Source organism: Microcebus murinus, chromosome 7, assembly GCF_040939455.1.
Source record: "Microcebus murinus isolate Inina chromosome 7, M.murinus_Inina_mat1.0, whole genome shotgun sequence".
Taxonomy (NCBI): Eukaryota; Metazoa; Chordata; class Mammalia; order Primates; family Cheirogaleidae; genus Microcebus; species Microcebus murinus.
The window spans coordinates 104,468,975-104,481,060 of record NC_134110.1 but is presented as its reverse complement, the minus strand read 5'-3'; the positions used below and the strand labels follow the sequence as shown (position 1 = coordinate 104,481,060).

Genomic DNA, 12,086 nt, shown 5'->3' with positions numbered 1-12,086 from the left:
ACTTTGAGGCCCCCACCCCCAAGCCATGTTGAAATCTTGAGTAGATGCAAAGGCTGGAGAGACGTATGTGGCTTGGCATATTCTGTAGCAAGCTGTAGTGGCAGTTGAGGCCCTTCCCTTACTTATGGTGTAGAAATCAGAGCTGTCTGTCGCCCACAGCCAGCTCTGTGATGAGGCCTGGGAAGCTCCCTTTGCAGCTCCCATCCCGTCCAGGTGATTAGGTGACATCTAGAAAACTATAATTTAATGATAGTATAGGGTTCCAGTAGAAGGGAAATTCCATTTATAAGAAATTATTCAAATAAGAGAAAAAATTAGCCATGGGGGAAGGTTGTAATGCCCATCAGTAGACAAGGCTGTTTTATAGTCAGGTGTATAACAATGGAAATCTATTGGTTTTGTGAATTCTTCCCCAAAATAAAAAAAGGATGAATATTTCTTTGATATAAGAATGACTGTAAGATCTGTGTCATCACTCTTCCTTGTCCGTTGTGATCTCAGCATGTGAGATGTTAATATTTGGTGTGATTTCTGTTACTCTGAGTGCTTCATAGCCCTGATGAGCCTGAGCTATGCTGTGGGTATGGTGACAACTACACTCACACTTCCTGTGTAGTCAGCTCATTCCTTGTAGCACTCCTTGCCATCTTTGCTTTTATCCCGGTTTAGAATAATACTGAGTGAAATAAATGAGAATCTGAAAAAAATCACATGTAGGATAAATAATGTTAACAACTTTGATATTCTAATACTATTTATGTTCTAATACACATTCACATGTAATAAATAGATGCTCATTAGTGTTCATGATATTTTATTGCCAGCATTTCACTGTTATTAATGATATCATTATTTTAAGCCTGGAATTGTATCATTTCAAATTATATAATTTGAAATTATTTCAGATTTTATTTCAATTCTCTTAGCATCTCATAATTTTGAAAAATCATAATGAATTTTCTGTCATTTTAAAAACTGGAAAAATGAGGGTTAATAGAATTTTTTCTTACTACTTTCCATTATATAGATGAACAATTTCAGAAAATAGGACTGGTCTATAGTTCAACATTTGCATGTATATGCATAATAGGAAAAATACACATGCAGAGGATGATAATGCATTAGGAGACTGGGCATATTCTCTACTTAGTAAAATCTGAGCCACTTTAAAAAATTGAAATTTAAAAATGCATATGATCCCAATTCTGATCCAGATTTAGCATTCAAACAGGACTCTTGCCTTGGACCAAATCATATTGAATTGCTTTTATATCAAAATTTTCCTAATGGATTTTCATATGAAGTTCTAAAACTTAGATTAGATATAAATATGCATATGTGTTTATATACTTTATGTATACTTATACAAGTATATATTTTAATTAAATAGTTCATGCATATGTTAAAATACTCAAATGTTATGAAGAGATATGCATTGAAAAGCCACCTCATATTCTTAATGTTCTAAGTACACAAAAAGAAATAAAAAGTCACCCAAGATACATTACATTAGAAGTCCTCTGCTTCCTGTGAGATTTGTGTTGAATTTGTGCTATCCATGTGATATCATTGCCCCAACCTGAGAAATTAAAATGAAGACACTACACGGGCTAGGGAAAACCATTGCTGTCTGCAGAGGCCGGTGCTCTGATCATTTGCACAAGACTCTCCCGCAGGCTCTTAGTAAAACCACTCGCACGGAAGAGCATTGAGCTCCAAATTAAGAATCATAGGAGGAAATAAACCGTTATAAGGTAAAGCATAGTCCAACAATCCAAAATATTTTAATTAACTTTCTTTTAAATGACAAAATTGAAATTGTATGAAAAGAACAGGACATAGTGTTAAAATTGGGGATTGTAAAAGAACGAAATAGGAGCATAAAAGTGAAAAAGGCATATTTAAATTAAGTTAACCAATTAAATAAATATAATTATTGTCTCCACTTGAAATTCCACTAGTATATCTCCTATTTTATTTTTTGCTAGGATTAAGTTTCCCATTTTCTCTATGCATCTGGGACATATCAATCTGTTTTTTCTATTAAGATTTTTGTATGATTCAGTGATTGGACACACTAAAATTCAGCTTCCTCTGATACCTGTCTGTTAAAAGCCTTGAAAGGCAGTGCAGTGGTCCTTCTGTTGAATGAAGCAGGGCTACCAAATGGGGGTGTTAGCTTATGCTGTGATAATTCCTTCAGTGCTTCAGAGGTCAATGCATACAGGTCCAGACACCCAGACCTTCATCACACTGCTGTATGCACACTTTAGTTGTGACCCTTTAGGCCATACTTTATTGCATTTATCATTTTTAATCATTTTTAACTAAAATTCTTTCATCCTAAAATATACCTAATTATTCTCACAAAGATATCATTTTGTAATAAATGTATGTAATTACCAAGGACAAAGATTATAAAGAATGTATTCATCATTAAAATATTAATGTCATAATCTTTATATCAGGCACTATGCAAAACAATGTAATTAAATCAGTTGTAATAGTTGGAATAAATAAAAATGTTATACTTATTTTAAATAAATAAAATATTAGCTCAGGTAGCTAATCCTATAGGTGTATTCACATTTAACTCTCTGTAATATTTTGGGGACATTATTATATGCATGGGCGTAGAATGCACAGGATGCCAGGAGAAGACAGAGTCAAATGTGATTAGCTGTCTATAATTGTGTTGGAGAGAGCTAATGGATTACGGGACACCTTAAAATCACTTCTGGAGTGGCATCACGGAGAAAAGAGTAGTAAGAATGTCAAAAAATTTGCTTCTCCATAAATGCAACAAAAATCTGGCAACAATGGTCAGAATCAACATTTCTCAAATATGGAAATTTACCAAAAGCTTGCCAAATGCAGGGATCATTTGTTCAAGTAAAGCAGCTTAATCTTGGTAAGAACAGATGGCTTTGGTAAGAACAGCTTTGGGGCGATCTAATTTGACCTAGTCCCACTCCCTGCTCTCCAGGAATACAAACCCTTGAAAATAACAGCAAGCATTCCCACGGCCGCCTGTCCACCTTCTCAAACCTACTGATTTTCCAAGCATCATCGGAAATGAGCTAACCTAAAATTTCTAATATAGTGAAATGCTTATTTGTTTCATTCAATTTTAGCTTTATTAAAGGTCTGTATATATACATATGTGTATTTTTAGACTAAATATTCTATTAATGAAACTGACACTTGATCTTATTTTTAGAGAGGGATTTCAAAATCCATTTTTTTTCCAATTTGAGGAAAAACTTTTTTTCATTCTTTATATATTTTATTTATAAATCTTGACAACAAGTCATAGAGTTACATACTCAGGATAATGAGCCTGTTGTTATGGCCTATTTGATAAAACCAGGGGATGAAATGTGCTGCCATTTTATAATTTAAAGGCAAATCCTCCTCAAAAAGTAATGTTTCTTCATAAATTAACTCTTAGAAGAGCAGCTATCTTACAAATCATTGTTAAAATCAGTGATGGAAGTTTCATAGGAAGATAGAGGCATACATGTTATTTTACAATTGAACTAAAAGAGCCCACACCTAATTATGCAAAAAGTTATTACAATTAAAATGTACTACATTTTAGAAAACTTGGCATGGGTTATTTATTAATAAATGATGAAAAGTTGTGATGTGTGTGACTGTGTACATGTGTGTTGTATTTAGACACGTACATAGATGGGTTTCATTATTGGAGGAACTGCCTTAATTTTCTTTTTCTCTCTTTACTAAATATATAAATTTTAAAATCCTGAGGGGAGGGAGAACACATATAGCAAAACTGTCTTTTTTCCTATTATACACACACATACAAACACACTGACACACACATATTTTGATAAATTCACTGATTGATCAATTAGTAGATAGAGGATAGATGATGATGAAGATAGATGATAGAAAGTTAAGTTGGATAGTTTAGAGGGGCATAATGCATGGTATATACAATCTTTTCTATTAAGGTAAGGACACTAACGTGGAAGAAATGGGATGAGATACAGGATAGGAACATTCATACTGGTACAGCTAAGCCAAAAAGGAAAAGCCCAAATCCCCCATGAACATTCTTGCCAGCAGAAGCAGCCACTTTGCCTACAACTCTTGCCTCAAAAAGAAGTCTCCTCAATTGTTACTCTCAATCACCTCTCCAGGCCCATAATGCTAGTTAGACCATTCATGCTCCAGTTAGAGACACACCAGACCTAGCCTGAGACAAGACAACCTGCACACCAAGGAGCTGGAGAATAGCCTCCCTCCCCCCAGCCCAGACTGCCTTCTGTCACCCCAGATTGGTTTGTATTTTCTAGAATTTATATGAATCAAATGGTGCTATATGTATGATTTTTTTCTGCCTTCTTTCACATAGCATAATTATTTTTCGTTTTGTCCATGTGACCGTAGACATCAATACATCATTCCTCTTTATTGCTGGGTAGTATTTCTTTGGTGGCTATTACCATCATCTGTATATAGATTCACCTGTCAACGCCTATTTGTTCCATTCTAACTTTTAGTATATTACAGATAAAGCTGCTGTAAATATTTATGAACAAGTCTTGTTGTATTGACATATGCTTTCATTGCTTTTGTGCAAAATACTAGTAGTAGAACAGCTGAATAATATGGATGTGTATTTTGAACATTTTAAGAAACTCCAAAACTGTTTTCCAAAAGGTTTTACCATTGACATTTATACCAACAGTGTAAAGATAATCCCTTGGTATGGTTAGCCTTTTAAATTTTCCACATTCTAGTAGATGTATTGTGACCTATCACTGTGGTTTTAGTTTTCATTTCCCAAATGACTAATGATGTTGAACATCTTTTCATGTGCTTATCTGCCATCAGTGTATCTCCCTTTGTGAAGTGTCTATTCGATATGTTGTCCAAGAGAAGAGGTTCTTAATTTTGATGAAGTCTAATGTATCATATTTTAATGGATCATGCTTTTGGCATTATATATAAGAAATCTTTGCCTAGCCCAGGAAAGAAATTTTCAAATATATTTTCCTAGACTTTTTACCATATTTTTTAATATTAGATCTATGATCTATTTTGAGTTACTACTTGTTTTAAAAGTGAGGCATAGATCAAAGTTCCACCACATTTATTGAAAATATTATTTATTCTTTCTCCACTAAATTATTATTCCTTTATAAAAAATAAGAATAGGACATCTTTATTTTGAGATTTGGAGGAAGTGAAAGGCATGTCTTGCAACATTAAAAGAATTTTGTCCTTAAACTTATGCAGTTATCACATACAATGTTTCTGTTATAAAGGACAATGATAAATTGCAATAATGCATTTGCAAATTCAAAAGAAATAGTATGAATTCAATCATTTATGATTTCATTATAGTCAAGTGAAATATTATATATGGAGATAGATAATGTAGGAAGATACATTTTAGCTATATTCTCACACATTTTAATTTGTGAATACAGATATTTTATAGCACATATATCATCAATCAGATTTAATTAATCTGTTTATGTTTCTAAAAACATGTGCTATACAAAATATTGACTTTAATACATTTAAATCATCGGATATACACATATAACTGTCAGAGAGTGAATTGTTGTATAATTTTTGGAGGACAATTTTGTACAAAGTACCAACATTTAAATTGTACACACCATTTTTTCCCAACAAATCTCATTTTTGAAAGAATATTGTTAACAAAAAAATTACCAAAAATAGAAAAATGAAGGCAATGTAATTGTTTTCATTATATGACTGGTTATATAAATGTGTATCAATCACTTCGTCAATTATACCAACATACTTGAATAGGTCTATATGTAGAAAATGAAATTTCTATAGTAAAATATTCAAACACTTACAAAATATTCCATTTGTTAAGTTTTTTATTTCTATATGCACAGATTTCTTTTCAAGTTGTAGAATGATATCTGTGAGGTTGTTACTGTTAGTGGCCCTAAAACAGACAGTGAAGCCCGAGGAAAGTGAGGACCAAAGTTTCATATTTTATTTTGTATATTTTTGCACACTTAACTCATTTTTAATAAACATTTATTATTTAATACCTTTAATAAAACAAAAAATAAAATGAGAATAATCACATATACAATTTATTAAACAGACATAAATATTTTTGTGACACTGTGATTCTAAAAGTTTCAAATAAATTTTAAGTTAATTATATCTTGAAACAATATAAATGTATTTCTGAAATATAGAAGGGTAAAATTTGATATTTTTGAACTTGAAGCAGGTTAATTCTTTCTAAATTAGAGTACCTATAATTCCCATAGAAGGAGAATTATGCCATTTACCATTCCAAGAATCAAGAGATAGTTTTCTTTTCCCATATATGGAAAATTTCTGGCTTGTTAATTTTATTTTATCCAAAAATTGAAATTAGATCTCTAGTGGGAGAATTAATTGGCTAAGTCTCAGAGTATATTCTGAGAAATTGACATATAGTAGAATGTCATGACAACATTTGTAGTTATTTTTAACTACTCAATGAGCAATGACCTATGTTGAAATTTGCATTTTAATTACATAATCCTACCCACTGAGGCATGAGTGAATTTTAATCACAGTTTGAACAACAGGCATATTCAGAAGAATAACTATGGATATGCTTAATATACCTTTGTCTTAATGACTGAAACTGTGAAATTGTTAAAAATAAAATTTACTTGAATTTCTTATACTCCATAATTTATTTGTTCTGTGGACAAAACCATAAACACATGTGTATACCAAAGCATATGTAAGATATAGCAAAATATTATTACTGAATAAAAATAGTTTAAAGATTTCTGGTAAGAAGTGTTTTAAGATAATCAGAGATCTTGAGAAGCAGTTTCTTTCTCTAGAGAAAATGACACAGGATATTTAAAGTTAATGAATATTGAATATGCTACAGTAATTCCTTAGAAGTAAAGAAGTCTGGTAGCAGAATGGAAGTGTGGCTGGAAAAGGAAAAATAGAAGCAAACACTTATCAGTTTATTTTGACTGTTGGTTTAATTAATTAAATAATCTTAAGATTTCCATGTGAAGAAAATTATTCTGCTGTAATTTTTAAAGAGGCCTTGAAAGAAGATGATAAGAAGAAAGAATAACTGAGGACAGGAACAACAGACACATGTTTTTACCAGGTGACGGATGCCTCCTTGGGAGAAGAGGAGTGAGAAGTTATCATTTTACAGGAACTCGCCTCCAGTCACTCTTAGAGTAACAGCCAAGGCCATTTCAAGAAAGCATCAGAGCCCTATCAAGAGACATAAATCACACCAGTTATTTGAATGGAGACAATTTAATGTAAAGAATGTTACCTCAAGTGTCAAATAATTAACTGAAAAGGCAAAAAAAGGTCATTGGGGTATCACAAAAGTAGCAGCTACAGGAAGTGGCCACCACACCGAGGGCCGAAGGAAAAAAGGAAAGAGAAGATGCCCCAGTTCAAGTTCTCTAGAGAAACAGAACCAACATGGTATTATCGCAAGTCTATCTTTCTGTCTATTTATCCATCTATCCAGAGAAACATTTTAAGAAATTGGGTCATGTGCCTGTTGAGCTGGTAAGTCTGAAATCTGTAGAACAGGCCAGCAGGAAGGAAACTGGGTTAGAATTCCTACATTAAGTCATGAGATGGAATTTCTTCTCTAGGAAATCTCAGTTTTTGTGTTTGAGGCCTTCAACTGATTTGAAGAGGCCCACCATGTCATGGAGGGTAACCTGCTTTACTTAAAGTCAATTTACTGTAAATGTTAATCACAGCTACAAAATAGCTTCACAGCAACATCTAGACTAGTGTTTGACCAGACAACTGGGCACCACAGCCTAGTCCAGTTGGCACATAAAATTAATCATCACAGATAGGAATAATTAAAATATACAGACTTAGATAAGGGGTTTGAGGAATGAGATTCAGACTTCTGAGGAAGAGACGTCCATACTTAGCTAATGCTGGTGTCTCTGAATGCAGGACTCATAGGTTGGGGTCTATGCCCATAGACCTGTGAAAAGGGATAGTGACCGGGGTCTTGGAGGAGGGGCACACTGAGTTGGATCCTGAAAATGGTGGAAAACTGTGAACACACAGGATCCAGCTGCTGCTACAGAAAGGAATTGCTACTGCCAAGGTGAAATGAGAACAAGTAGCCAAGTCCTTTCCTTCCCCTCCACTCTCTCTGGTGACTCCTCCTGCCCTTCTCAGAGTGCACAGAGCCAGAGCCATCAGCGGAATGGCATCAATGTAGTGGATCTGTGTTTCATGCCAGAACGTCCGATGAGTGTGCTGTCTGTGGACCAGAAAACAGAAGTACTATTGACAGCACTGAGGCAGGACTGTGGCCAGTGTACTCCATAGAACTTTACAGGACTTGTGTTCTGCGCACCACTCAACGTGAATCCTTAACTATTCGTTCCCTCCTTCATGCAACTGCAGTTACTTGCTGCTCATCTAACACACCATATACATCCCCAACTCAGGAAATGGCATTTGCTTTTGACTCTGTGCAGAAAACTTGTCTATCAGCGAGGCACGTGACTGGATTCCTATCTTCATGTGTGTCTCAGAAAATGTCCCTCTTGAGTGATACCTTTATAGAATACTGCATCTGGGACAGTGTCTCCATTGTCCTATGACTCTTTGCCTCACTCTCTCGGCTTACTTTTCTGCATAGTAGTTATCACTGCTTAAAACCACACTATATATTTTTATTTTTTATTTCTTATTTCACCTATAAGAATACATGCAGGGAAGAGTAGGAACTTTGTCATTTTTGTTCACCGATTGTTCTCTATAATTGCACTTGGCATTTCTTTTATCAAATCCAGTTAATTTATTCAATGAACAAATGAATCTTGGTGACATGAGAGGGTCAACATGTAACCAGTAAGATAAATTAAGAATTCCATATACATACACATACATCAAAAAAAGAGAGAGAAAAAGAATAAAAATGTGCTCCACTGGGAAGAGTAAGATGAACTAAGAATCTCAGCTCTGTGAAAACAGGAATCTTATGGTCCTGTCATCATTGTACTCCTTGTACATGGAAGGCAGTCTGGCAGAGAGCAATGTCTTAATCCTAATTAATTTAATTTAAAAATGAAAGTTAAAGACAGTACTTTATTGTGTCTAAGTTGTTATCATGTTCACATGAAGCTATTTATAATTTTTTGATTTTATTATAAACTGCCAAAATTACAAATAACTAGAAAATAGTCAAAAGAGAAACAAACCCTACCACCACAACTGCAATGACAACAAAATACCTAAATGGATTCATAACTGTTACTTCATTCTGTCCTAATATTTGCTAATATTTTTTCTGTGCAGTTCATGTCACCGAGGAATTTTACTTTCCGTGTGCTGATTTTATATCTTAAGCATTTTTCACTGTTTTTTTATGGTAACCATTTTAATATATATGAACTATTCACAATATATTTCCACCTTATATTAGATTTATCTCTATAGTAAGATGTTTACTTTTAAAATATTATCCAACTAGAAGCCTGTATTAGTTTTTGCTTGCTGTAATAATGATTTACCACAAACTGAACAGCTTAAAACAGCACATTGTTTATAAGCTTGTAGTTCTAAAGGTCAGGATTCCTGCACAGCTTAGCTTGTTCCTCTGCTGAGGGTCTCACAGGCTGCAATCAAGTTGTTAGGCTGTATTGTCACCTGGAGGCTCAGCTGCAGAAGGATTCACTTCCTTGACCAGTAGGTTGTTGGCAGAATTCAGTTCCTTAAACCTGTCTGACTGATAGGCCAGCTTCCTACTGGTTGTCAGCTGGAGACCCTGAATTCTAAAGACCACCCTCAATTCCTTGCCATGGGGCTCTCTCTGCAGACTTCACAACACGGCTGTTTGCTTCTTTCAGGCCCTCAGGATATTCATTTTAGAATCTGCTAGCAAGATGAAATTATATATATAATACATAAAGTGACATCTATTACTTCCCAAGGGCAATCACCGTAAACATATGGAGTTTTTTCTCAATCTGTTTCATGCACAAGGCTAATTTTTTGTTACCTGTTATCATGTATAAAACAATGTTTTACTCTTACATAATTTTTATTTATTTCAGAATATTATGGAGGTACAAACATTTTGGTTACATATAATGCCTTGCCTCACCCAAGCCAGGGCTACAAGCATGCCCTTCCCCCATACAGTACACTCCGCATCTATTAGTTGTGAGTTTATCCACCTGAAACTCCTCCACCTAACTGGCACTCAGTGAATATTACTACCATGTGAGCACCTTATGATAATCATTTAGTACCATTTTGATGGTAAGTACATGTGGTGCTTGTTTTTCCATTCTCATCATACCTCACTTCAGAGGATGAGCTCAAGCTCTACTCAGGATAATATAAGAGGTGCTAGATCAACATTGTCTTTTGTCATTGGGTAGTATTCCCTTGTATACATATACCATATTTTATTAATCCACTCATGGATTGAAGGGGACTTGGGTTGTTTCTACGTTCTTGCAATTGGTTTCTGTACATCTGATAAAGGGCTGATAACAAGAATCTATATAGAACTAAAAAAAAAAAATCAACAAGAAAATAAAAGTCAAACAACCCCATCAATAAATGGGCAAAGGACATGAGCAGAAACTTTTCAAAAGAATACAGAATAATGGCCAAGAAACATATAAAAAAATGCTCACCATCACTAATTCTTAGGGAAATGCAATTCAGAACCACAATGAGATATCACCTAATTCCAGTGACAATAGCTTTTATCAATAAGTCCCCAAACGACAAATGTTGCTGATAATGTGGAGAGATAGGAACACTGGTACTCTGCTCGAGGTACTGCAAATTAGTACAACGTTTGTGGAAAGTAATATGGAGATACCTCAAAGAGCTACATGTAGAACTACCATTTGATCCAGCAATAACACTATTAGATATCTACCCAAAGGAACAATAGGCATTCTGTAATAAAGACATATGCACTCTAATGTTTATGGCAGCACAATTCACTATTGCAAGGATGTGGAAACAACCCAAGTGTGCTTCTTAAGTTCTATATAGATTCTTATTTATCAGATGTGTAGCATGCAAATATTTTCTCCCAATCTGTAGGTTGTCTATTCACTCTAATGATAGTTTTCTTGCCTGTGCAGAGGGTTTTTAATTTGATCAGGTCTCATTTATTTATTTTTGTTGTGGTTGCAATTGCCTTTGGGGTCTTCTTCAAAAATTCTTTGCCTAGGCCAATGTCTATATGAGTTTTCACAACATTTTCTTCTATAATTCTTAAAGTTTCATGCCTTAGGTTTAAGTTTTTTATCCATCATGAGTTGATTTTTGTGAGATGTGAGAGGTGGGGATCCAGTTTCAATCCTCTGCATGCCATTATCCAGTTTTCCAAGCACAATTTATTGAATAGAGATTCTTTTCCCCAGTGTATGTTTTTGTCTGCTTTGTTGAAGATTAGATGACAATATGATGATGGTTTTATATCTGGGTTCTCAGTCCTGTTTCAAAGGTATATATCTCTGTTATTGTCCCAGTACTAAGCTTTTTGGGTTACTATAATATTATAGTAAAGCTGATGCTTTACTGATGCCTACCAATTTGTTCATTTTACTTAAGGTTGCTTTGGTTATAGAAGGTCTTCTCTGGTTCCATGTAAACTGTAGAATTATTATTTTCTAGATCTGTAAAGAATGATGATGGTATTTTGATAGGGATTGCATTAATTCTATAGATCACTTTAAGTAGTATGGACATTGTAACAATACTGATTCTGCCAATTCTTGAGCATGGTAGAGTTTTTCATCTGTTTACATCATCTACAATTTCTTTTCTCAGTGTTTTGCAGTTGTCCCTATATATGTCTCTCACCTCCTTCACTAAATATATTCCTAAGTATTTGATGCTATTGTGAATTTTATTGTGTCTTTGATTTGATTCTGGCTTGACTGTTATTGGTATATATGAATGCCACTGATTTGTATGCATTAATTTTGTATTCTGAGACTTTACTGAAATCACTTATCACTTCCAGAAGTCTCTTGGTTGAATCCTTAGGGTTTTCTAAATATAATATCATA

The 12,086-nt window shown here is 34.1% G+C and overlaps 1 protein-coding gene across 4 annotated transcripts in view; it reads left to right on the top strand.

Annotated features, from left to right (window-relative positions):
- The window catches only part of SNTG1 (syntrophin gamma 1), an 836,056-nt gene that overhangs the window by 647,969 nt on the left and 176,001 nt on the right, over positions 1–12,086 (top strand). The window lies entirely within an intron of this gene.